At 44.3% G+C, this 25138-nt stretch overlaps 1 protein-coding gene and 1 pseudogene across 1 annotated transcript in view; both read left to right on the top strand.

Annotated features, from left to right (window-relative positions):
- SLC9A3 (solute carrier family 9 member A3) overlaps positions 1 to 25138 on the top strand; it is a gene marked incomplete in the record, with an annotated part of 668605 nt that overhangs the window by 9242 nt on the left and 634225 nt on the right.
- LOC141144760 (endogenous retrovirus group 3 member 1 Env polyprotein-like) overlaps positions 4802 to 25138 on the top strand; it is a 101179-nt pseudogene continuing 80842 nt past the window's right edge.

Genomic DNA, 25138 nt, shown 5'->3' with positions numbered 1-25138 from the left:
GGATCTGCGTGCATCAAAATAATTTTTTATCTATTCCCTCTTTTCTTACCTTTGTCTACTCCCCTCCCTGCATACAGTAAAGAGGGGGGGGGGGAGGGGTAGAAATGGGGGGGGGGAAGAGGGGAGTCACCTTGGGGGGAGCAAAACAGGCAAAATCTAAGCAGTTGACCTAGTATGAGGTAGGAGCAAGGTAGTTCATGCATATTGAAGTTATTCATCAGGGAAACAAAATGAGGTCCCAGTAGAACAACCTGGTCTTATGTTCCTCCATCTTGTCTCAAAAGACCGAGGTCAGGTCTTCCATTTGTTCAATATAATTTACCCCTAAGAGCCAATGGGTAACTGTTGGGGCAGTTTGTTGTTTCCACATACTAGGGAGAATGTTTTTTTTTTATCTGAGAGACAATAGCCACATATAGGATTCAGTGGCTGGACAGTATGTTAGCAGGTTGGTTAGGCTGCAATATAGTAAAAAAGGATAGGAGAGCGAGAGAGAAGCTAGCAGTTTTATCTTGAGCCACAAATATTTGTGAATGTTGGAGCTCCAGAGTAAGCTCCAACATTTGAGGTAGAAGCAGCCACCACCACTGCTGCTCCTTCTTTCAGGGATCAGATGATCACAATCACGTTGGTCTTTAGGGGAATCCTGTCACTCCCAGGAAATATCCCTCTGAGATGGTGGCAGTAGATCTTCCATTTTACCCCTTTATCAGGGGTCTAATAGGGTGACCACTCAATAGTGATGCCACAAAACCTGAGGTCCTTGCACAACTGGTGTGTATGTTACATTTTGTGTGTTATATACTCCTGAACCCTGCACTCTTCGCTTTATGCAAAATAATGCACCCCTGAGCCCTGTATTTTGTCCAATATGCATTTCTGCGTCTTGCACTCTAAGCAACACACTCCTGAGCACTGCATTACGTGCAAAATGCACTCATAAACCTTGCACTCTGTGTGATACACACTACTGAGCTGTGCCCTCAGGGCTGCTGCTTGAAATCATGGGGCCCCGTATGACCTACCTGACAGGGCCCCAGGGCTGCTGTTAGAAATCAGGGGCCCTACCTGACAGGGCCCCCTTTCCTTGGCCGAAAGTGACCGAAGACAAATATTTATCAGTCCCTTTCTCTGTAGCCTCAGCTACATGAGTGAATGGATCACTCCTGTGCCCATTCATCACTGAAGCATAGTAAACTGTTTACTATTGTTAAGCTTGTAAATGAGCAGAAATCCTCAGAGAACTTCCTATTCTCTGGAAGTTCTCTGAGGCTTTCTGCTCATTTACAAGCTTAACAATAGTAAACAGTTTACTATGCTTCAGTGATGAATGGGCACAGGAGTGATTGGTACTGTGTTTATTCAGGAAAGGAAGGTCCGGTAAGTTACATATTTACCAGCCCTTTCCCCTGCTCAATATCTTGAAACATCCCTCTGTCTGCCCACAGCAGCTACCAATGGCAGAGAAGAGCCAGGAAGCCAGCAGCACTGCGGGGGGAAGGGGGGCCCATACAGCAGATGGAAGGAATGCCTGTGCTAGAACCAATCAAAGCAGCCAGAGGGAGAAATAGGAGGAGAAGCTGGCAGCACTGCACTGCAGGAGGAGGCAAAAGAGGATCCATGTCTGCAATAAGACAGTACAGCCTTACCTCCTGTTCAACAGGTGCCTGGGCCCCCCTTTTGAACTGATGAAGCCCTGGCCCAGTACAGGAGGGCTGGTTGTACTGCCTTATCAGCAGCCCTGCGTGCACTTAGTGTGATATATTCTCCTGAGTTCTGCAGTTTTTGTTCTACACAATCCGGATCTCTGCACTCTGTGTAATAGGCATTGTTGAGCCCTGCGCCCTACATAGTACACACTCCTCAGCCCTGCACAAATTCTGACCCTGCAAGTTGCGTGTTAAGCACTTTTGAGCCCAGTTTGTTGCACATGACTGAGCCCTACACTCTGTGCGTATACACTCCTGGCCCCTGGACTTTATGTTCTCCAGGGTCCTGCACACTGTGCAAAATTAAGTCCTGACCCTGCACTCTGTGCAAAACACAACCCAGAGCTCTGTCCTCTGTGCAGTATACTGTACACCCCAGAGCTCTGTGCTTCGTCCAGTATGCACTCCTGAGCCCTGCTCTTTGTGCCCTACACATTCCTGAGCACAATACTATCTGCAAAATGTCCTCCTAAGCCCTAAAGTCATTACGATACACAGTCCTGAGCTCAGCATTATAAACTTTTGAACCCTGCACTCTGAGCAATGTGCACCCCTGACCCTTGCAAAATACAAACTTGATCTGCACTCCTGCACACTGTTCAGTAGGAACTTCTGAGCCCCATAATCTGCATAATCTTAACACTCCTCACCCCTGCACATTATGCAATATGCACTCTTGCTCCCTGTGTGCTATCCACTCCTGAGCCCTGCACTCTGTGCAATACACACTGCTGAGCCCTTTACACTGTGCAATACACACTAGAGATACAAAAAACACAGTCACTTCCAGCGCTAATAGGTCTTCCAAGGTGTGGAGTAACAGATGTCAGATAAAATGGTGGTGTGAAAGGTATATATGGTATCCTGAAACTAGGTGGATGCTGCCTTCCTCAGATGGGGTAGTCCGAAAGGAACTACAAGAAAAACAGAAATGGAAGGCACGCACACCTAGTGCATTACCAGAGATAATATAATAATAAGAAATTAGAGCCTAGCTCTGAGGAAGAGGGTGCGCCCTCGAAACGTGTTATCTGTACCCCGTGTTTTGTGCATGTCCATGTACTGTGTTTATGGCCTTTTGTCAGTTGCATTTTGTGAGTACCCACTTTTATACAAACATTTCTTATTATTAAATTATCTTTGGTAATGCACTAGGTGTACGCACCTTCCATTTCTGTTTTTCTTGTAGTTCATTTCGGATTACCTCATCTGAGGAAGGCAGCATCCACCTAGTTTTGGGATACCATATATACCGTTCACACCACCATTTTATCTGACATCTGTTACTCCACACCTTGGAAGATCTATTAGCGCTGGAAGTGACTCTGTTTTTTTATCTCTAGTGTGTATTGCACAGTGTGGGGGTATAGCCCTGAGGAAGAGGGTGCACCCCCGAAATGCGTTAGCTGTACCCTGTGTTCTGTGCATGTCCATGCACTGTGTATATGACAGCGCATGGCTTTTGTCAGTTGCATTTTGTGAGCACCCACTTTTACAAAAATGTCATATTATTAAATTATCTTTGGTAATGCACTAGGTGTGCGCGCCTTCCATTTCTGTTTTTCTTGTGCATTACACTCCTGCTCCCTATATGTTATGTAGTCCAGAGCCCTGCAGTATGTGCAATACACAATCCTGATTCCTGCACACTGTGATACGCATATCTGAGACCTACACTAGGTGTGATATGCACTCCTGAGTCTGGCACTCTGCATGTTTTGCACTTCTAATTCCTGTGCATCATGAGCTCTTGAGCCCTGTACATTACATACTGCTTACCCCTGCATTCTGTGCTTCATGCTGTCCAAGGTCCTACACTGTGTGCAAAACGCAGCCCTGAAACTACACTCTGTGCCAAATGCACTACTGAGCCCTGCAGTCTGTGTGATACACAATCCTAAACAATGCAACATGTTCAAATGACACACCTAAGCCCAGCACTCTGTACTATATACACTCAAGCTCTGCACTCTTTGGAATATGCACTTCTGCACTATCTGTGATGAACATTTCTGAGCCCTGCACTGGTTTTGATACACACTCCTGCAGCCTGTGTATTATGAGTTTCTGAGCCCTATACTCTGTGCTTTATAACACTGCTAACTTCTGCACTCTGTGCATTATGCACTCTGGCCCTTTCATAATTAAATAATTACACAAAACTTTGAGCGATACTTAGACCATGTGGTAGCTGATAATTCAGCTCATCATGATCAGGTTTAACTCTTGCCCAAGGCAAACGAAACAATTAGTCCTTTCCCTGGGTTTTGACTTATATATGTACAGTACATGCTGTTGCTATTAGGTAGGTTGGATGCTTTTTGTAAAATAAAGGCGGTATTGTAGTCATTGTTTTCTTATTGTATAGTACAACTTGTCTACAGTATCTCTGAAATGCATTGAATGTGAATGTGGAGACCATCCTCATGTTTGTTGATTATAATTGATAAATGGAATCCTCTATACATAGGTGATACTCTATGAGATACTCTATGAGAAATGTTAATGTCAACAACATGTACAAAAGGACAGGGTCCACTTTTAAATGTTTGATCTTAACTATTTGAATACAATTTGAATACTTTTATATATAGAAAAATTGTGTGTAGTACCATTAACCACTTGACCTCCAGAAGATTTACCCCCCTTCATGACCAGGCTATTTTTTTGTGATAAGGACAAACAATATTTTTTACTTTCTGCTATATTTAAAAAAATCTAAATGTCTTCATAAGTTTAGGCCAATATGTATTGTGCTACAAATTTTTGGTAAAAAATCCCAATAAGCATATATTGATTGTTATATACACCTTGTGAGAGTGAGAGCCCCTGTCTTAGTGAAAATGTGTGTAAAATGGACACAGGACTCTCAAAGAAGCAATTTGAGAAGTTCCAGCAAAAGATCGGTGAGCAGAGAAAACTATGCTTTAAGTTTTCTCTGGATTTTGTAAGTCTGGATCGGGGCTAGAAACTTGAAGACTTCAAAGAGCATGGAGAGGGATAGAGTCTTCAGTCATGTGTCCAGGTTTTCCAGAAGCTGTGCAGGTTGTGTGTGTGTGTCCAGGTGAACACACCCATTATAAGGCAGAGCTGAGCATAGCTCAGTGTGTGTGGGAAAGGAGTTGGTATTGGAGCAGTTGCTGCAGACAGGAAGGAGGTGTGCTACTGTTTAAGAACCCAGGCAACATCCTTGAGACGGTACTCCATGTGGGAGAGGTTCCAGGTCAGTGGACTGAGAGTTGGGCCAGCTGAGAGAGTCGGGGAGACCATAGCTGAGACAACTGGAAGAGAGAGTCTTGGGGACCAGAGAGGACCGTGAGTCTTGGAGGTGTGTGGAAGCCTGGAGTGTCAGGTGAGCCCCTTTCCTAGAGGCCAGGAGTGGGCCTGTGCACTGCACCCAAGGCTGAACGAGCCTTAAGAGCCAGGTGGATTGGCATTTTTCAGCGAGGTGGAGGTCGCTGTAAATGTCTCTACCTTTCCAGCTTCAGTGGATGAGCCCCTCCACGTCATTGATGATGGAAAAGTCCCTATAAAGGACTTGTATGTAGATGTGGATGGCATTAAGATGACTAATGTATTGTTGAAAATGCTTGAAGTCCAAAAAACACATTTGCTGTACACTTGGGTGTCTCCACCGTGGTCAGACAAGGTGTTACTGTGTAGTACCAATAGGTGGAGCCAAGTAGTACAAGCTATGCTTGATGATGTCAATCACAAGAGGAACTGGTTGGTACCAAATTTATTAGCAGTGTGGCAAATGGTCTCAAGGTTCTCTGAGAGGGTGCTTCTAGTTACCGGTTTGGATGGAAGGGAGAACGTTTGAAAACATCAGAGGTTTCTCCGCCTCATGCAGTGACTAAGAAAACTTCTGCTGCTGCAGTCCGAGTTGTGGCTGAGCAGTGGTCAGTAGAGGGCACGGACACTGCCTCACCCACTAGACCTCACGTGAAGGAAGGGCCCGAAATAGATGTGGCAGTAACAGAGATTTTTTTTCCTGTCATTCGCAGAGGTACAAATTAAGGTACCGGGAGACACTGTGTGGGGAAGCATTGATGGTATTGGAAGTGGTGACATCAAAATTTGTGGTCTGTTGCTGGTTGGTACGGCTAACGAAGGTTTAATTGCTGTGGGTAACCTCAGACAAGTTGTTAAACTTAAAAAAACCTGTTGTAATGGGAAAAGGTGGTTCCCCATCAGGCGAAGTATTAGGAACAGGTTCCCCATATCAAGAGGGTATCAGGGAAGTCAGAGTTCCCCCGAGAAAAGCAAGTAAGCCCAGGAACCCCAGAAGTGGGAGAAAGTGTAGGGTATAAATGAGTGGAATTCCATGGAGAGTCAGAGTAGGACTTGCCTGGAAGCGCACCCGAAAAAAGGGTTCGGCCTGCGCGGCTGACACCCGGCACAGTGGTGTTCCAACTCTGATGATGGGTGCTGGTGTTCCTCCCTCCTGGATCGAAATGGGGGGGGGGGGATGATATGTGAGAGTGAGAGCCCCTGTCATGAAAATGTGTGTAAAATGGACACAGGACTCAAATTCCAGATGTACCGGAAATGGAGCGAGTACAAAGAAGGGCAACAGAGCTAATAAAGGGTCTGGAGGATCTTAGTTATGAGGAAAGGTTGCAAGCACTGAACTTATTCTCTCTGGAGAAGAGACGCTTGAGAGGGGATATGATTTCAATTTACAAATACTGTACTGGTGACCCCACAATAGGGCTAAAACTTTTTCGCAGAAGAGAGTTTAATAAGACTCGTGGCCACTCATTACAATTAGAAGAAAAGAGGTTTAACCTTAAACTACGTAGAGGGTTCTTTACTGTAAGAGCGGCAAGGATGTGGAATTCCCTTCCACAGGCGGTGGTCTCATTGATAGCTTCAAGAAACTATTAGATACCGTATTTATCGGCGTATAACACGCACCTCAAGTTTAGGAGGGAATTTTAAGGAAAAAAACTTACATTTAAATGCCCATCAATGCAGCCTTGTCAGTGCAGCCTTCCCCAGTGTCCATTGCAGCCTTGTCCCAGTGCAGCCTTGCAGCCATGTCAGTGCAGCCAGGTCAGTGCAGCCTTGTTAGTGCAGCCTTCCCCAGTGTCCATTGCAGCCATGTCAGTGCAGTCTTGTTAGTGCAGCCTTCCCCAGTGTCCATTGCAGCTTTGCCCCAGTGCAGCCTTGCAATCCCCGCTGATCTCCGCTGATTTTTTGCGATCGCGCCGACATACAGTGTACAGATTCAAATATGGCGCCGGCTGACTCGACGGAGCAGAGCGAGCGCCGCAGAGATCGGAGGGACTGGGCGGAGCCGAGATGCACAGAGCCGAGTGTATACTCGGCTCTGTGTATCTCGGCTCCGTCCAGTCCCTCCGATCTCTGCGGCGCTCGCTCTGCTCCGCCGAGTCAGCCGGCGCCATATTTGAATCTGTACACTCGGATGTGTATGTCGGCGCGATCGAAAAAAATCAGCGGAGATCGGCGTATAACACGCACCCACGATTTTCCCCTGATTTTAAGGGGAAAAAAAGTGCGTGTTATACGCCGATAAATACGGTAATCACCTGAATGACCGCAACATACAGGGTATACAACGTAATACTGACACATAATCACACACATAGGTTGGACTTGATGGACTTGTGTCTTTTTTCAACCTCACCTAGTATGTAACTATGTAATTTGAGAAGTTCCAGCAAAAGATCGGTGAGCAGAGAAAACTATGCTTTAAGTTTCTTTTCTCTGGATTGGGGCTGGAAACTTGAAGACTTCAAAGAGCATTGGGAGGGATGGAGTCTTCAGTCATGTGTCCAGGCTTTCCAGAAGCTGTGCAGGTTGTGTGTCCAGGTGCACACACCCGTTATAAGGCAGAGCTGTCCATAGCTCAGTGTGTGTGGGAAAGGAGTTGGTGTTGGAGCAGTTGCTGCAGACAGGAAGGAGGTGTGCTACCGTTTAAGAACCCAGGCAACATCCTTGAGATGGTACTCCATGTGGGAGAGGTTCCAGGTTAGTGGACTGAGAGAGTTGGGCCAGCTGAGAGAGTCGGGGAGACCATAGCTGAGACAAATGGAAGAGAGAGTCTTGGGGACCGTGAGTCTTGGAGGAGTGTGGAAGCCTGGAGTGTCAGGAGAGCCCCTTCCTAGAGGCGAGTGGGCCTGCGCAGCAAGGAACTGCACCCAAGGCTGAGTGAGCCTTAAGAGCCAGGTGGATTGGCATTTTTCAGTTGTTGTTTTTGGGAGAAGAACCCCTGTGTGGGAAACAAACGCATGTGTGAACTTTCATCTTTTTGGTTACTTTCAATAAAAGTGAGCTACCACGCTCTTAAACCTTAGTTCCTGTTGGCTGGTGAACTCACTTATAACTGAGCTAGCCCCCCCCCCCACCATGTCACAACCTACAAACTATGGTACATATACTGGAATTTGTATTTATCTATTTATTTTATACTAGTACTGGTGCCGATCAGCGACTTGCAGTGGGACTGCAATATTGCAGCGGACATTCTAACACTCACACTTTTGACAGTCATCAGTGCTAAAAATATTCACTGTCCCTGTACTAATGACACTGTTGGGGAAGGGGTTAAACATCTAGGGTGATCAAAGGGTTAATTGTGTGCCTGTACAGTGTTTAGACCAAGGGAAGTGATGGGATTTTTATTCCCTGCTTGGCAGGAAAACAAAAATGCATCACTTTCCCCCAGTCAGTACAAAGCTGTGTCTTGTTTAACCACTTCAGCCCCGGAAGGATTTACCCCCTTCCTGACCAGAGCACTTTTTACAATTTGGCACTGCGTCACTTTAACTGCCAATTGTGCGGTCATGCAATGCTGTACCCAAATGAAATTTGCGTCCTTTTCTTCCCACAAATAGAGCTTTCTTTTGATGGTATTTGATCACCTCTGCGGTTTTTATTTTTTGCGCTATAAACAGAAAAAGACCGAAAATTTTGAAAAAGATATTTTCTACTTTTTGTTTATAAAAAAAATCCAATAAACTCAATTTTAGTCATACATTTAGGCCAAAATGTATTCGGCCACATGTCTTTGGTAAAAAATGTCAATAAGTGTATATTTATTGGTTTGCGCAAAAGTTATAGCGTCTACAAACTAGGGTACATTTTCTGGAATTTACACAGCTTTTAGTTTAGGACTGCCTATGTCATTTCTTGAGGTGCTAAAATGGCAGGGCAGTACAAACACCCCCCCCCCCCCCAAATGACCCCATCTTGGAAAGTAGACACCCCAAGGAAATTGCTGAGAGGCATGTTGAGCCCATTGAATATTATTTTTTTTTTTTGTCCCAAGTGATTGAATAATGACAAAAAAAAAAAAAATTACAAAAAGTTGTCACTAAATGATATATTTCTCACACAGGCCATGGGCATATGTGGAATTGCACCCCAAAATACACTCAGCTGCTTCTTCCTGAGTATGGGGATACCAATGTGTGGGACTTTTTGGGAGTCTAGCTGCGTACGGGGCCCCAAAAAACCAATCACCGCCTTCAGGAATTCTAAGGGCGTACATTTTTGATTTCATTCCTCACTACCTATCAGTTTTGAAGGCCATAACATGCCCAGATGCACAACCCACCCAAATGACCCCATTTTGGAAAGTAGACACTCCAAGCTATTTGCTGAGAGGCATGGTGAGTATTTTGTAGCTCTCATTTGTGTTTGAAAATGAAATAAGACAAGAAATTTTTTTATTTTTTTCAAAACTTTGTGACAAAAAGTGAGGTCTGCAAAATACTCTCTATACCTCTCAGCAAATAGCTTGGGGTGTCTACATTCCAAAATAGGGTCATTTGGGGTGGGGGGGGGGGGTTGTGCCACCTGGGCATTCCATGGCCTCCGAAACTGTGATAGGCAGTGAAGAGTGAAATCAAAAACTTACGCCCTTAGAAAGCCTGAAGGTGGTGCTTGGTTTTCGGGGTCCTGTACGCGGCTAGGCACCCAAAAAGTCTCACACATGTGGTTATCCCCTTACTCAGGAGAAGGAACAGAATGTATTTTGGGGTGTAATTTCACATATTCCCATGGCATGTTTGAGCAATATATCATTTAGTGACAACTTTGTGCAAAAAAAAAAAATTGTCTTTTTTTTTTCCTGCAACTTGTGTCACAATATAAAATATTCCATGGACTCGACATGCCTCTCAGCAAATAGCTTGAGGTGTCTACTTTCCAAAATGGGGTCATTTGGGGGGGTTTGAACTGTCCTGGCATTTTATGCACAACATTTAGAAGCTTATGTCACACATCACCCACTCTTCTAACCACTTGAAGACAAAGCCCTTTCTGACACTTTTTGTTTACATGAAAATTTTTTTTTTTTTTTTGCAAGAAAATTACTTTGAACCCCCAAACATTATATATGTTTTTTTTAAAGCAAATGCCCTACAGCTTAAAATGGTGGGTGTTTAATTTTTTTTTTTTTTTTTTTAAATTACTGCCCTCAATCTGACCTTCACGGTGATACCTCACATGCGTGGTGCAATTGCTGTTTACATTTGACGCCAGACCGACGCTTGCGTTCGCCTTTGCGTGAGAGCAGGGGGGGGACAGGGGTGCTTTTTTGCTTTTTTTTTTATCTTATTTTTAAACTGTTCCTTTTTTTTTTTTTTTTTTTTTTTTTTTTTTGAAAAAATTGGGGTCTATTAGACCCTAGATCTCTCCTCTGCCCTCAAAGCATCTGACAACACCAAGATCGGTGTGATAAAATGCTTTCCCAATTTCCCAATGGTGCTGTTTACATACGGCAAAAATCTAAGTCATGAAATGCTCGTAGCTTCCGGTTTCTTAGGCCATAGAGATGATTGGAGGCATTTTGGTCTCTGATCAGCTCTATGGTCAGCTGGACGAATCACCAGCTGCATTCTCAGGTTCCCTGTTGAGACAGGAGAGCCAGAGAAAAACACGGAAGACGGTGGGGGGGGCATTCCCTCCCACTGCTTGTAAAAAGCAGTCTAGAGGCAAATTAGCCGCTAGGATTGCTTTTACATGAAAGCCGGCTGCTGGCTGAAAAGAATGATACCAAGATGATACCTAAACCTGCAGGCATCATTCTGGTATAACCACTCAAAGTTGTGAATGGCGTAAAAAGTAGTTAACAATAAAACACAGTAAATTATAAAAAATTGCATACCTGAAAAGCAAACATGATAAAACATAATAACAAAACATTGCAGAATAGAATACAGTAAAAAAAGAGCAGAACAATAGAGAGAGAATAGAGGAGAACAATAAAACGCCAACTATTTTTATATATATATATATATATATATATATATATATACATATATACATATATATATATATATATATATATATATATATATATATATATATATATATATATATATATATATATATATATATATATATATATATATATATATATATATATATATATATATATATATATATATATATATATATATATATATATATATATATATATATATTTGTGTCCTCCTTTTTTTTTTTTTTTTTTTTTTTTTTTTTTTTTTTTTTGTAACTAACTTTTATAACTGTAACCGGTTCCAGGTTCGGGTGTCTCAAAATGCGATGGCATCTTGGGAGACCCTGTGAAAGTGTGCCTAGTCTGTGCAATGCTGTACGCTACGCTAATTATCAACTAGTGTATGGTAGCGTTCAAAACATTCACCAATGCAAAGACTAGGATTGTCAGGACAGGAGGGAAAATAATAGCGGGTGTCACGCCTATATCCACGCTTGCTGCAGACACGACATCTTTTTTAGGGGGGGGTTCGTTGGGTAGGGGTACTCGGGAGGACATAAAAATGCCTCTCATGCAGCCGACTGCATTTGGTTGGGGATGTGAATGGAGGAAGTACGGGTGCTGCAGAAGTGGTGGGTACCCAATTAGGATTGGTGAATGCAGCAGGAAGGGCATTATGGGCACGACGGGCCTGTGTTTGTCTTCTTGGTGGCAGAGGGACACTACTTGTGCTTGCTACCTCACCAGCTTGAACTGCACTTATGGGACTCGCCACATCACCAAGTGTTACTGCAGTGCTGGTTTGACTACGACCGGGGTGCTTGTGCCTGCCAGTTCACCAAAACACTACCAAAAAAAACTGTTAGCGATCGCAGGGATCAGGCCTGACTCTGCGAACGCTGCAGTTATGCGTTTAGTGTTTTGTAAGTGACAGTGATCGGTCGATACTGCACTTGGGTGGGCTGGGCTGGGTGGAGGGGTAAAATGCAGGTGCTAGCAGGTATCTGGGCTGATCCCGCTAACACTGCGTTTTTGGGAACCCTAAACTACTGGGAACGCTAGTATAGATCTGATCAGATATTGATCCGTTCAGATACTATACCACTAAGGGAGGTGTACAGTGCGTGTGTGGGTGTTAGCGCTACTAGCACTAACCTGACGATGCCTGGGGCTGGTGCTTGCCAGTTCACCAAAACGCTACCAAAAAAACTGTTAGCGATCGCAGGGATCACGCCTGACTCTGCGAACGCTGCAGTCATGTGTGTTTAGTGTTTTGTAAGTGACAGTGATCAATCGATACTGCACTTGGTTGGGCTGGGCTGGGCCGGGCGGAGGGGCAAAACGCAGGTGCTAGCAGGTATCTGGGCTGATCCCGCTAACACTGCATTTTTGGGAACCTTAAACTGCTTGGGACGCTAGTATAGATCTGATCGGTTCAGATACTATGCCACTAAGGGAGGTGTATACTGCGTGCGTGGGTGTTAGCGCTACTGACGCTAACCTGACGCTGCCTGGGCCGACGCAGACCCTATCTGACCCTAAAACCTAACATATCACCGCCGGGCGATCAGGGGGCTAAACCTTTATTAGGTAATAAACGGTGGGTGCCCTGACACTATAAAAAATAAACTAACCAGCGTCACCCGTAACAGTTATACGGTGATCACTGGTGAAAGGGTTAACTAGGGGGCAATCAAGGGGTTAAAACCTTTATTAGGTAGTATATGGGGGTCCCTGGCACTATAAAAAGCTGACGGCGAACCTATATATTTACCACCCTAACTAGCGTCACCAGTGACACTAATACAGCAATCGGAAAAATGATCCCTTAGTGACACTGGCGACAGGGGGTGATCAAGGGGTTAAAACTTTATTAGGGGGTATCCTAGACCTAAAGGGGGTTAACACTAACTGCCCTACAACACTAACTGTCACAAACTGACACCAATGCAGTAATCAGAAAAAAAAAAAAAAACTGCTTGGTGTCAGTGTGACGGGGGGGGGGGGGGGGGGGATTGGACCCTCCCGGCCGCGGGAGGCAGATCACGTACCAGGAACGTGATTTTGCCTTCCCGTGCCATTCTGCTGCAGTATATCTGCGTTAGGCGGTCGGCAACTGGTAAAATAGGCCTAGCTCTGTTCTTTGTCTCTTACAGAATGAATGTCTGCCGGGACCTGCTGATCAGCTTCTGCTGTGACAAATCACAGCAGAAGCGATGCACGCCCGGAAGTGCAGAATCACGTGCTGTGTATCTATATGATTCTGCACAGGGTGGCCACCCTGTAGCAGTAAATCTGCTATGGGGCGATCGGCAAGTGGATAAAGTAGTAGTGTTTTTTTTTTTTTTTTCTTTTTTTTAGGAAATTTTATCCTTATGTGGCAGTCGAAGGATCAGGCTGTCCTGAGTCACACAAAGCAATGTGGGTTCTCAGCCTCAGGAACTTTGTGGCATACTGTATTAGGCCTTTCATGCTGCAGTGGCTACCTAAGGGCTAGTGATGGGCAAATCTGCCCCGGTTCAATTTGCCAGTGGTTCAGTGAATCTTGGTCAAAGATTGTCGAACCCGAGAAAAAAAGTGAATTTTATTTAGATCTACGGAGGGCAAATCTTGTTGAATTCTGATCATTTTTATAAATAGGAAAACTACTGTCAAAAAGGGCATAGAAAGCTGGCCACTGCCACAGGAGACACATGCCAATGCAAAGGAAATGTTTAAAAAATAGCATAAATGGGGATAGGGTCTTTTTTATGTGACTTTGAGGGCACAAATTACACAAATACACAAATTCTTTAAATAAAATAGCTGTACATAATGTTTTGGAAGAGTACAATTTTCATGGACATGGATTTTTTTTTTTTTTTTTCCTTTTACAATTATTTTGACTTACACATGCTTTAGTAGCAGCATTCCAATTTTTTTTTATTTCAGTTTGTTAAAGTTTTTATCTTTGGGAAGCTTTAGCAGCGACAACATGCTTTTTCCATAAATGGTAATAGACCCAGTTGACAGAAATTGGCCAGGAGTTTGCTGTGGCTGTCACTACTCTTAGTGATCCAAAAATTGTCCTGCCCCTGACCAAATTCTATCAATCTCTCAGAAAAAATTAAGAAACCACAGATGATACAGCAACAGGACAATTTTAAGTAGCAAGACTAGGCCTAAATTTACTAGAGGTAAAGAACACAGACTGGAGCTTTATCACAAGATACTGCAGAGGATAAAGCTGTGGCCAGTAACAGAAAAGTTTAAAAAAGGATCATATGCCAAAATGTACTAAGAGTCAGGGGCGTTGCTAGGTGGCAAAAAGACCAGGGGCTTCAGCTCGAAGTCAGAGCCCGGCACCGGGAGGTGGGGGGATGGTGCGGTGGGGTTGTATGGAGGGGGATGTTACCTACCTGACACACACTGACCTACCACACTGACCTATATGACATGCCTGACATGTACTAACCTACCTGTACCGCACTGACCGACCTATCTGGCCCCCCTAAAGCCTTAGTTTCATTTATTTAAAATTAGCCAAGGGGCAGTCAAATTAAGCCACTGTGCCCCGTCAATTGCAGCCACTGTGCCCCGTCGAGAGAAAGAGAGAGACGCACGCACCTTGACTGTCCCTGTCACAGCCACCATAGCCTCCAGCGTGACTCTGGGAGGTTGAGCGTGAGGGAGAAGGGGGCGTCACCACGCCGGCATTCTCCTAAACTCCTGAACGAATGATTTGTAAAGCGCTGCAAATGCGAACTGAATCGCCTCAGGCCGGGCGGCATATCACTCTTCCTGTCAGTCATGCAGTGGACGGCGCCGCAATATGCAGAATCACACAGGTAAACCTGGGCTGCCGCCGCTGCTTTCTGGCTGACCTATTTTCTCTCCCTATCTCCGGCACTCGGGGCTATTGGCCCCACATTCGGGGCTCCAGCCTCAATAGCCCTGGCTTAACGACGCCTATGCAAAGAGTACAGGTACAGTAGGTCTTTAAATCAACAAATTAGGAGATCACAAATACAGTAGTGTAAAACTGGTCAGCAAGTATTATTTTAGGTGCCATAATTTTTTGCTGTTTTGAGACATATAGTATCTATCTACTTGACACAACCTTAACTTTTATTGTACAAAAAACAGGGAATACATTGTATCTGTGTGCAAAAACGAAAAACGCCTATAAACGAAACATGGCTAAACACGGGTTACCGCGTTTAGTCCTGTTTGGCGTCTAAAACGTGGAAATCTTCGGTGTCTGAAGCCATTTTTTTGCTTTTGAAGAAACGCTGTTAAACGCAACTGCCTAAAAACGGCAATAAACGAAACTGTGTATATGATCACATAGGATAACCTTAAATGAGTTCAGGGGCAGTGGAAAAAAGCATCCAACTGCCTCTGAACGTACGTTTAGCAGCGTCCCGCGTACATGGGGCCTTAGGCCTGCTTATTAGACACCTGGTCAGAAAGAAATTGGTGTGTTGCTATCAGAGCTGAAGAGAGCTTGATGCTGGAAGGACACCTGTTGCCTCTGAGTTTATCCTGCTGGGTGAGCTTGCCTGAATTGGGACTTTACTGTGTTATATGCTGTGGCTGGGACGCTGAGCATATTTTAAAAGGACTGTCTTATACTGCTAAGAAGAGTTTTTGTGTTTGAACTGCCTTTGAAGACAAAGCCTGTCAATTTTCTGTTGCTTTTTGCTGAATAATGCCTTTTAAGTTGACTAAAATGTCTCCCAGATGGCTGTTCACCCCTATGATCTCTTACAGTTGGTGGAGGGTGCATTGGGCAGTTTTAGGGGTGCAGTCCAATCCCATGTCCTGGGTTAAAGCTGCACAAATGGTAAAGTCTTCTGAACAAGTCATGGGGGTCGTGGTTAGACAGCTGGTACTGGCTAATACACAGGCACAGGCCCACCATGAGAAGGCCCAGCAGGCCCTGGTACAAGCACAGACCTGGCAGGAGCAGATCCTGGTGCAGACAGTCGCTGTACAACAGGAAACAAACCGATTACTGAGTGAACAGATAGCGGGATTACAAAAAGGCGGTGACCCAGCAGGCTGAAATGATGAAAGGTGACCCGCGGAAGGCTGTGCAGCGGAACCTGCAAAAGGTGACAGCCTCAGACAATTTTGAAGCATACCTAGTGATGTTTCAGTGGGTTGCAGCAAGGAAGGTCTGTCAGATAAAGACTGGGCAGATGTGCTGGCTTCTTTCCTGACTGCAGACCGCCAACAGGCATACTGTGACTTTTCCCCAGAATCAGCATGGGACTATAAGCTGCTGAAGGCAGAAATCCTAGCAAGGCTGAGAGTAAATGTTGTTGCGTTCAGGGCGAACCGAGTCCATGGTTGGCGCTTTGCAAAGGCTAAGCCTGCCTGTGCACAGCTGTACCACCTGATGCACTTGTTCCAGGACTGGCAAAAATCCAAGGAGAAGACACCCACTCAGATCGTGGAAAGAGTCGCACTGGATCGTTTCCTGTATGCCCTGCCTAGGGAGCTCCACCGATGGGTGGCTCAGTGTGAGCCGCAGTCCCTGAATGAGATGGCTGCTCCTGTTGAGCACTATAGTTCTGCAGAAAGTGTCCAGGAGAGTCCCTCTATCACCAGAGAGCTGGCTCATTCCAAGGAATTGCATTCCAGCGCCATTGTGTCTGCTCGAGTGCCTGACACTCCTGTTAGGAGCACCCCAATGTTAAACCCTCCTGAGAATTGTCAGTGAAAACGGGAACCCCGTGAGGTTCACTGTTGGTCCTGCCAACAACTGGGTCATATGGCGGCCCAGTGTCCAAGGCAGGATGAGCCAATGGAATGTGACATGGTTTAATGTTTGCTTTTTCCACTGGTCCCATGAAAAATCTAAGCCCGCTTGAGAGTGTGGTGCAGGTTAATGGACAAGAGGTTGTATGACTTCTGGACTGGGGAAGTGGGGTTACCCTGCTTCGATCTGACAGGTTTTGGGGGAAAGCTGATACCAAGGGAAAAGATTGGAGTGGTCTCTGTACATGGGGTTGTCAGGGACTATCCAATGGCCCGTGTAACCCTGTCCACAACAGCATAAAACATAAAATTTCTACAATGAGAGTTGGGGTGATCCTGGTGTTACCTCACAATTTACTATATAGAAAAAAATCCACGCTTGTGAGTTATCAAAAGTGATACGCCTGAGACACAGCTGCACACATACAGATGATTATTTTAGGGAAGCACCTATCCTCAAAACTAGATTTCAAAACTAAAGATTGGGGAGAGGAACTGACAGGAGTTAATAGGAGGCAACCCCTGTAGGAATGATAACCATAAAGATTTAGGTCTAGCTTTTTTTTTTTTTTTTTTTTTACCACCTATTCAAACCAACATTGGGCTGTAAAAAGAATAATTAGAAAACATTGGCCTAAATTAAAAAATGATCGCATACTTGGCCCCCAGTTGCCTGAGTCTCCTCGGGTTATCTTTGGGGGGCATGTAATCTTAGGAAAGTGATAGCACCCAATCTTCTAAATGCCTCTATTAGACCCACGTTCTTTGGAAAATTGAAAGGATATTATTTGTGCGGCAAATGTCAGTCCTGCCAAATTAATACTATCCGAGGGAGACAGTTTACACGGTTTACCTCCTGCGAGCACTGGAATTTCCTATCCCATTAAAAAATTTATCTCTTGCACAACCAAGCACATGGTGTACCTTCTTAGGTGCCCTTGTGGGTTCGAATATATAGGACGCACTACACGAATACTACATATTAGATTAGCAGAACATATTGCGAATATAAAAATAGGCTTTGATAAACGTAACGTTTCCAAACATTATAATCTGAAACACAATAGGGATCCCAGAGGCACTACTTTTATTGCCCTTGATAAATATGTACCCCACTGGTGAGGAAGCAATGGCAAGCGCTCTATTTCTAGAGCTGAAACCAGTTGGATATATAGATTTAAAATATTTTTATTGATCCAGTTGGATATATAAAATGAATTCTCATGTGCCTCAAGGTTTGAATGTGGACTGGGACATCAACTGTTTTATCAATAACAGTTGATGCCCCCCTCCACTGAACCAAATATTGGTACATCTTGGTATCTGTATTAGTTCCTGCATCTTTTAACTACATAATAGAGACACTTTGGTGAATATTTTAAATTTAATATAATTTGGTTGCTATGCATCACATGTTTTTTGTGTACTTTGACCTGGAAAGGGATTAGCCACAACAATTTTTGACTCCTATGGAGACCTTTTGGATAATCATTTAATTCATTGGTCTTTATGTGTTTTCCATGATTCATTTCATGTGTCATTGTGTGTGATTTTGTCCATATTCAGGCAATTTCAATTACGTCCACAAGATGGTGCTGGTTCACTTGTTTCCTTGTCAGCTGACACAGTATGCACCAATCATCAATTCCAGAGTCAGCTGATTAATTTAGTTCCTTGTCAGCTGACACAGTATACATCAATCACCTAGGGATGCACATCTTCCAATGGATGTAGGTGTTTTTTCAGTTAACCTATGGTGGAGCTTTTCCTTTCCCAGGAGAATTATTTAAAGTGCAGCCGTGAGCGTGTGGGCGTACCCCTGATGAAGTTACATATAATGAAATGATCATAGGGACGATGCGCACACGCTGCTGCACAGATGCTTTTTTGAATTTGTGACTGTTTGAAGGATAGCACTGGCTATAGTGGATAGATTTACAGCCAGCAACATCTTTGTTTTAATTGTAAGTGCATAAATTTTAAAATAAAACAGTTGAGACCATACTACACTATGAGGAGTCTCCCTGTTTTTCACCCATTTTACCTCTGAGGATTCATCCATCCATCCCATCTGAGATGGTGAGCTTGTCACCATAAGGGTAAAAATAATAAAGAAGGGAGGTTGAGTACAGCGCTGCGCTAAAAAAATGTGAAGAATAGCAGCCAACACACCTATAGACTCAAGGTAGAAGACAATAAAACAAAGTGTAGCGCTATAAACCCCAAAATTAAAAAATGTGTCAAAACAGTAGGTTATATATATGTGAACGGTATGTGAAAATAATATCACCACTTTAAGATGTATCTGATGGATACAAAGAAACAAATTATAATCTAATATATATTATTGTGCTATAAATCAGAACAACACATATATATGTATAAATATGTCACCACCTTAAAGTGTATCCATAGGATAAAAAATAGATCATAAAAGTAACACTGTGCTAATAAATCAAAACAATATAAAATAACACACTGGTGATGAATAATAATTATTAATATGAACATTAATGAAATATAATTGGAAGACCATAAAAGGTTCAATAGGTCTAGCACCATAAGTTTGTAGATAAAGGTGTTCTGAAACATAAAAGTCCACAATGTTGATTGTAGAAAAAAGGTGAAGGGAAAACCACCACCAGGGGTCTATGGAGGTTCAACACTAAAATTGGTAGATCAATAACTCCCCAAATTTTCAATAGAGAGAATCAACTGGATCTGGCAGGTGAGTGAGCTGTAGAAGAACCACGTGTGGATAAAAGATCTAAAGTGGTGCAGGGGCCATCACCGGAGACATCAAGAGGCTTACCGGAACTTAGTGACTTGAAAAGGCATATGTCATACAAGTCAGAAAGGCTTAGTGACCAACCGGTCTGTATGATACGTCTCTTCAGATGTCCTCAGTATGTAGCAGAAGGGAAAATGGCAATACAACTTCCAAATCCATAAACATTCCAATAAAAGCCATACGAGTGTTCGTATGCCATGCGAGAAGTGAAAAAAACTCACATAGCATGATAACGTTTAAACACTGGTTTATTAAAATAATGTAAAATAGACTCATGTTAGAAGATCATAAAAAGCTCAAGTATCAAATAGCGGTAATCGTGAGGGGTCCACCCGACATGTTTCAGCTAAGGAACTGTCATCTGGGGTGTGGAACCCCCCCCCTCCACTCTACCGCTTTATAAACAAATAATGACCCCCCACTGGGAGTGCCATGATACCGGAAGTGCAAAGAAATGATATCACTTCCGGATCGGGGAGACCTTTAGTTGATGATTTAACTCCCAAATAAATAAAAAAAAAAAAAAAAAAAAAAAAAGCTAGAAGAGGATTCAGAAGGTCCTTAATATTTAAAAACTTCAAAAAAGTGATGATGATTTCGATGTGGAATGGCTCAACTTATTAACATGGAAGTGCCCCGAAAATAAACAAACCAAGCCTCGCTTTCCACATAGTGCTGCGACGTCATGTCCCGCACAGATAGTGCGGCGTCGCTGCGCTCCACATGTTGGACCAAGCCTCAATCTGAGGCCAGTCACGAGTCTCTTAAAATGCTGACAAAAGAAACAAAAACAAGCAGAGAGTACAATAACCAGAACTGCGCGTCATGACAACTGGTCACAGCAACGGCATGACGGTGCCAGTTCTAACAGGATATTAAATTAAGCTCACTGCGATCATGAGACACAAAACCAGACATGATATGCCCGGAAAAAACAATTTAGAAATTTAAAAATGATCAGTCTAACCCAGCAACTAGATATAAATACAATCAGAGCTGGAAGCAAAAATTAAAAATAAAATAAAATTATAATGATATAATGGGATCCCGAATAAGGGTCCCAAAAAACCCAGGCCTGTGAGTGTAGGGGGGCATCACAATTGTTATGACCAAGTCTTTACCAGACAATATCAACATTCAACATTAAATATAATAAAATGGGAAATAATAATTGAAATTATGAATAAAAAATATAAAAATATATAAACGAAAAAAAGAGGAGAGAGACCGTACTAGTTCTTAAGCTTGGTTAATAAAAGAGTTGATGTTCCACTCCACATTAATCTCCTGTGGAAAATGGGACCGCAACTCATAAATCCAGTATGTCTCTAACCGAGAGACGCCAGGGGGCAACATATCTATCGATGATGAGAAACTGGGTGCCGGTAGGGAACATTTCCGGATTTCAATCTGAGGACCAGAGATCCCAATAAGCGCTGAATGATCTTCCTGAGTAAGGAAGATCGCTGGTGGTCTTGTAAGCCCCCATCTGATTCATGGTGAAGGTGTCACAATGGTGAATGTCTAAGCACTGCACCATCAGGATCGATCTATCCAGTGTGGGACCCTGGCATGCATGAACTGTTTGCACAGGAGCACTTTAGTAATTTATGAAATTTGCACTTTATGAATACCGTATGTATCGGCGTATAACACTCGCCGGCGTATAACACGCACCCCAAGTTTAGGAGGGAATTTTAGGGAAAAAACACTTTTTAAAGGAAAAAAAAAACAACTTACATTTAAATGCCCATCAATGCAGCCTTTCAGTGTCATCTGCAGCCTTGCCCAGTGACACTGTAGACTTTTTCAGTTTTTAAATATGGCACTTTCGGCTCCTCTTGTAGTGATGTGGGCGGAGCCGAGTGCCGCCGACATTCATACATAGCCGAGTGTACTCGGCGCTAGCCGAACCCAGCCGAGTACACTCGGCTATGTATGAATGTCAGCGGCGCTCGGCTCCACCCACATCACTACGAGAGAAACCGAGAGCCACCGACATTCATACATGGCCGAGTGTACTCGGCTAGGTTCGGCTAGCCCCGCTCCGCTCAGTCACGCCCAGTCCTGTGTTATGTCCATCATAGGGCGGGACTTTGAGCGGAGCTAGCCAAACCTAGCCGAGTACACTCGGCTATGTATGTCGGTGGCACTCGCTCCTCTGCTCACAGTCAGCGGGGGATCGGCGTATAACACGCACCCGCGATTTCCCCCTGATTTTAAGGGGAAAAAAGTGCGCGTTATACCCTGATAAATATGGTATATTATATTTTGCACCTTTGCATAAGGACATTTTTGGATTGAATAATATTTTGATTGAATTTTCTGTTCACTTTAAAGGTTTTGCATGTTACCTCATGATTTGCTAATTGGGTGAGACTGCCCCCTATTTTGGGACATATGTGGACAAAGGTTCAGGGGCCTCCCCTAAAAAGAATAAACTCCATTGTGAAGTGTTTACTGTTTACCTCCTGCAACACAGTATTAAAGAAATGTGTCCAGATGTGTTAACCTGCAGGAACTGACCTAGATCCCCTGGAGATGTCTGCAGGATTGGAGGCGGAGGGTTCTCCATCTGGTCCTGACTTGACTCATCTTGAGACTCCCGAGGTGATTTCTTTAGTGCTTAGAGGAAGGACTCCTCTTTGATCCCTTGTCAGGGAACAGATCACATCATTAAGTGGTGAGCTACAGCATCCTGGGGAAGATATGCGGGAAGATATGCGCACACACCCCCCCCCCGAATTTCTGTGAATCATACTCTACGTTTGCTGACTGGGATAACATGCATGGACATTGTTATGCAATGATTTTTGACAACTTGCCACCCGCCCACAGTACATGTGCACTGGCGCGTTCCCTGTGGTATGTAGCAGCACAATTCTGTGATGGATCAAGGTGCTCGGTACCCAGCCGCTGTGAGCTGCCAGGCTATCATGTTATCACGAAGCTCGATCATAGTGATAACATGATTGCATGTAAGCAAAACTGTCCATGAATGATTTTCCATTCATGACCGCTTACTTTTGGGATGCTGTAGATGACTCACAGATATAACATGGTACCTGGCACCCTGTACCATGTGATTAGCTGTAGCCAATCACAGCATTACAATAGTAAGCAAGCTTTCATGAATGAAAGCCATTCATGGCAGTTAAAACTATTGCTTACTACAGTGATCATCATAATTATAAGTAATAACCATATAAAAAAATCCCTGATCACCACCCCCTAGAGTAGTACAGTGTCTCTATGGTGACACTGAACTACTCCTGATGACCGTATGTAAAAAAAAAAAATTGTAGAGAAAAAAATGAATAATACATTTGTGGGTGCGGCGGCAAAAACACACACACACACACACACACCCTCCAAGTGCAATTAGTAGAACTTGTATTGTAGTAAAAGTAAAAACTGTTCACAACAAACCTAGTAGGAGAAGGCCCAACTGGGAACACTCATGAATGCCAACAGCGTGTAGCAGAGCAGGTATTAGCATAACTGACTGCGTCTATCTGTAGGGGCAGAATACTGCCTGGCTGTCTTGTACTTAAACGGGAAGATGTCCGGGGAGATTGCGAGTCCTAAGCCCTAAGGTTTGTCTGGAACATTTCCTTGTCATCAATACTGTCCCTGACAGGTGACCTGTCCCTACATTACCCACACATCAATGCACACCAAAACCTGGGGACAGGGACTTATAAAAACTCTACTGACGCAAAGCTTTCAAGATCACCTGGGTGCCAATCGTAACGTAACGCTGCCTCCGGGAACCTGAAAACCACAGAGAAACTGAGTTTCTCTTGACTTCTTCCCCAGGCTATGCTCCAGTCGGGCGCCACCTGCAGTGGAGGAAGCAGTCTGCACTTGCTGTCCGCGCCATCGCAACATGGTAAGAAAAACAACAGTGATAAAATGCAATAAAAATATGTCTGGGCGATAAGAATGTGAAACTCTCTTACAATCTATGGTGTCAGTGGGGAGTATTGATATTTTAAAAGTCTCTTGGCATCTTAGTGAACACAACATACAGGGATATGGGAAATAATTACCGACATTGACACACATGCACTTTTACAGGTTGAACTGGATGGACTATGGTCTTTATTCAACCTTGCCTACTATGAAAAAAGTATGGCCAAGGCAGAACATTAGCAAATCAAACCACTTAGAATATCTTGCATGGAGCTGCCCGCGGTTAGACCACAAATGGCCCTGGCTGTCTTGATTTTCGGAGCCACTTGACAAAGGGTCAGCTTCATCTAGTGACTCAGAGGCCACAGGTGGCAAGGGACCATATGTGTTGCCCGTTTTCCCTTCACCTGGGCACAAGGTCAAGTCCTTGGACAAGCCAGTACAGTCTGTGGTACTGGATGGGGTTGTTAGGCCTCCTGGGCTCCCGACACCAGAGCCTTCAGTCTCTGAGTTAGTGCAGGCTGGATACTCGAGCACGAGGGGTGGCACTGGCAGGAACTATTCCGCAGGGGCTTCGTGCACCAGGGGAAGATCCAAGGTCAAATGCCTCCCAGTCATTGTCAGGCTTCCTGGGGCAGTCACCACCTAGCACACAAGGTCTCAGCATATTTTGCTGTAGTAACTTCTTCACAGGGTCGGGCCCCTCCCAGACCAGGTCATAGACAGGGGAAGGTGGGAAAGGCTTCCCCACAACCCGGTACGGGGTATGCTCCAACTTGGGCTCTGGCTTACTTCCTCTGGTGTATTTAGTATTCTTTATCAACAACCAGTGCCCCGTCGCAGTGGCAGCTCTTCCAGAGCAAGGTCATAAGCCATCTCTTTGTGCTTGTCCAGCAGCAGTTGCTTGGCCTTTTGCATCTGCTCCCAATGTTCCTGGGTGTGTCGGGCAGAAGGTGTTTCAGTATCCCCAACAGGAGGTCCACTGGCATCCGGATATATTGCCCAAACATTAGGAATAAGGGTGTGTGGCTGGTGGACCTGTGGACAGTGTTATGGGCCCACACCACAGCCCCCATGTGTTGGTGCCACTGATCTCATGGTTCAGTTCTAGGGCCCGTAGCATTCCCAGCAGGATGCAGTTGAACCGCCTACAGGCGCCATTACCCTGGGAATGATAGGGTGTGTTGTGGGACATCTGGATGCCACTGAGGCGGCAGAGTTCTGTCATGATTACTGACTCAAAGTGTGGGCTTTGGTCCAACAGGATCCGCTTTGGGCAGCCATAAAGTTGGATGATGTGCTCCCAGAAAAGCTTGGCAGTGGTAGCAGCTGTTTGGTCCTTGGTAGGCACCACTACCATGATCGACAGCGCATACTGATAACCAGAGGGCATTCTGGATATCAGGAAGTCCATGGTCAACAATTTGAAAAGTTCAGGGGTGATGATTGTCATGGGAGTTGTTTTCTCAGGGGATTCCTTATCTATGGTGCAACTTTTGTACTCCTGGCAAGCTTTGTGCACCCAATCCGACAAGTAGGGGCAGAAGAAGTGTCCCCGAACTAGTGACTCAGTCTGATCTGCCCAAAATGGCTGTCTGCCATTGGAGTGGAGCACCTGACAGATTTTCAAGATATGAGACTGGTGATCACAACTTGGAGGATATCCTGCTCCTCGGTGGGGATGTGTGCCTGATGATAAAGTATCTCATCCCACCATTCCAGCCTGTCCCATTGTCTCAGGAT

The sequence above is a fragment of the Aquarana catesbeiana genome, linkage group LG05 (assembly GCF_042186555.1).
Source record: "Aquarana catesbeiana isolate 2022-GZ linkage group LG05, ASM4218655v1, whole genome shotgun sequence".
In the NCBI taxonomy this organism is placed as follows: Eukaryota; Metazoa; Chordata; class Amphibia; order Anura; family Ranidae; genus Aquarana; species Aquarana catesbeiana.
Note: the sequence above shows the minus strand (reverse complement) of the source record. Positions and strands in the feature narration are given on the sequence as shown.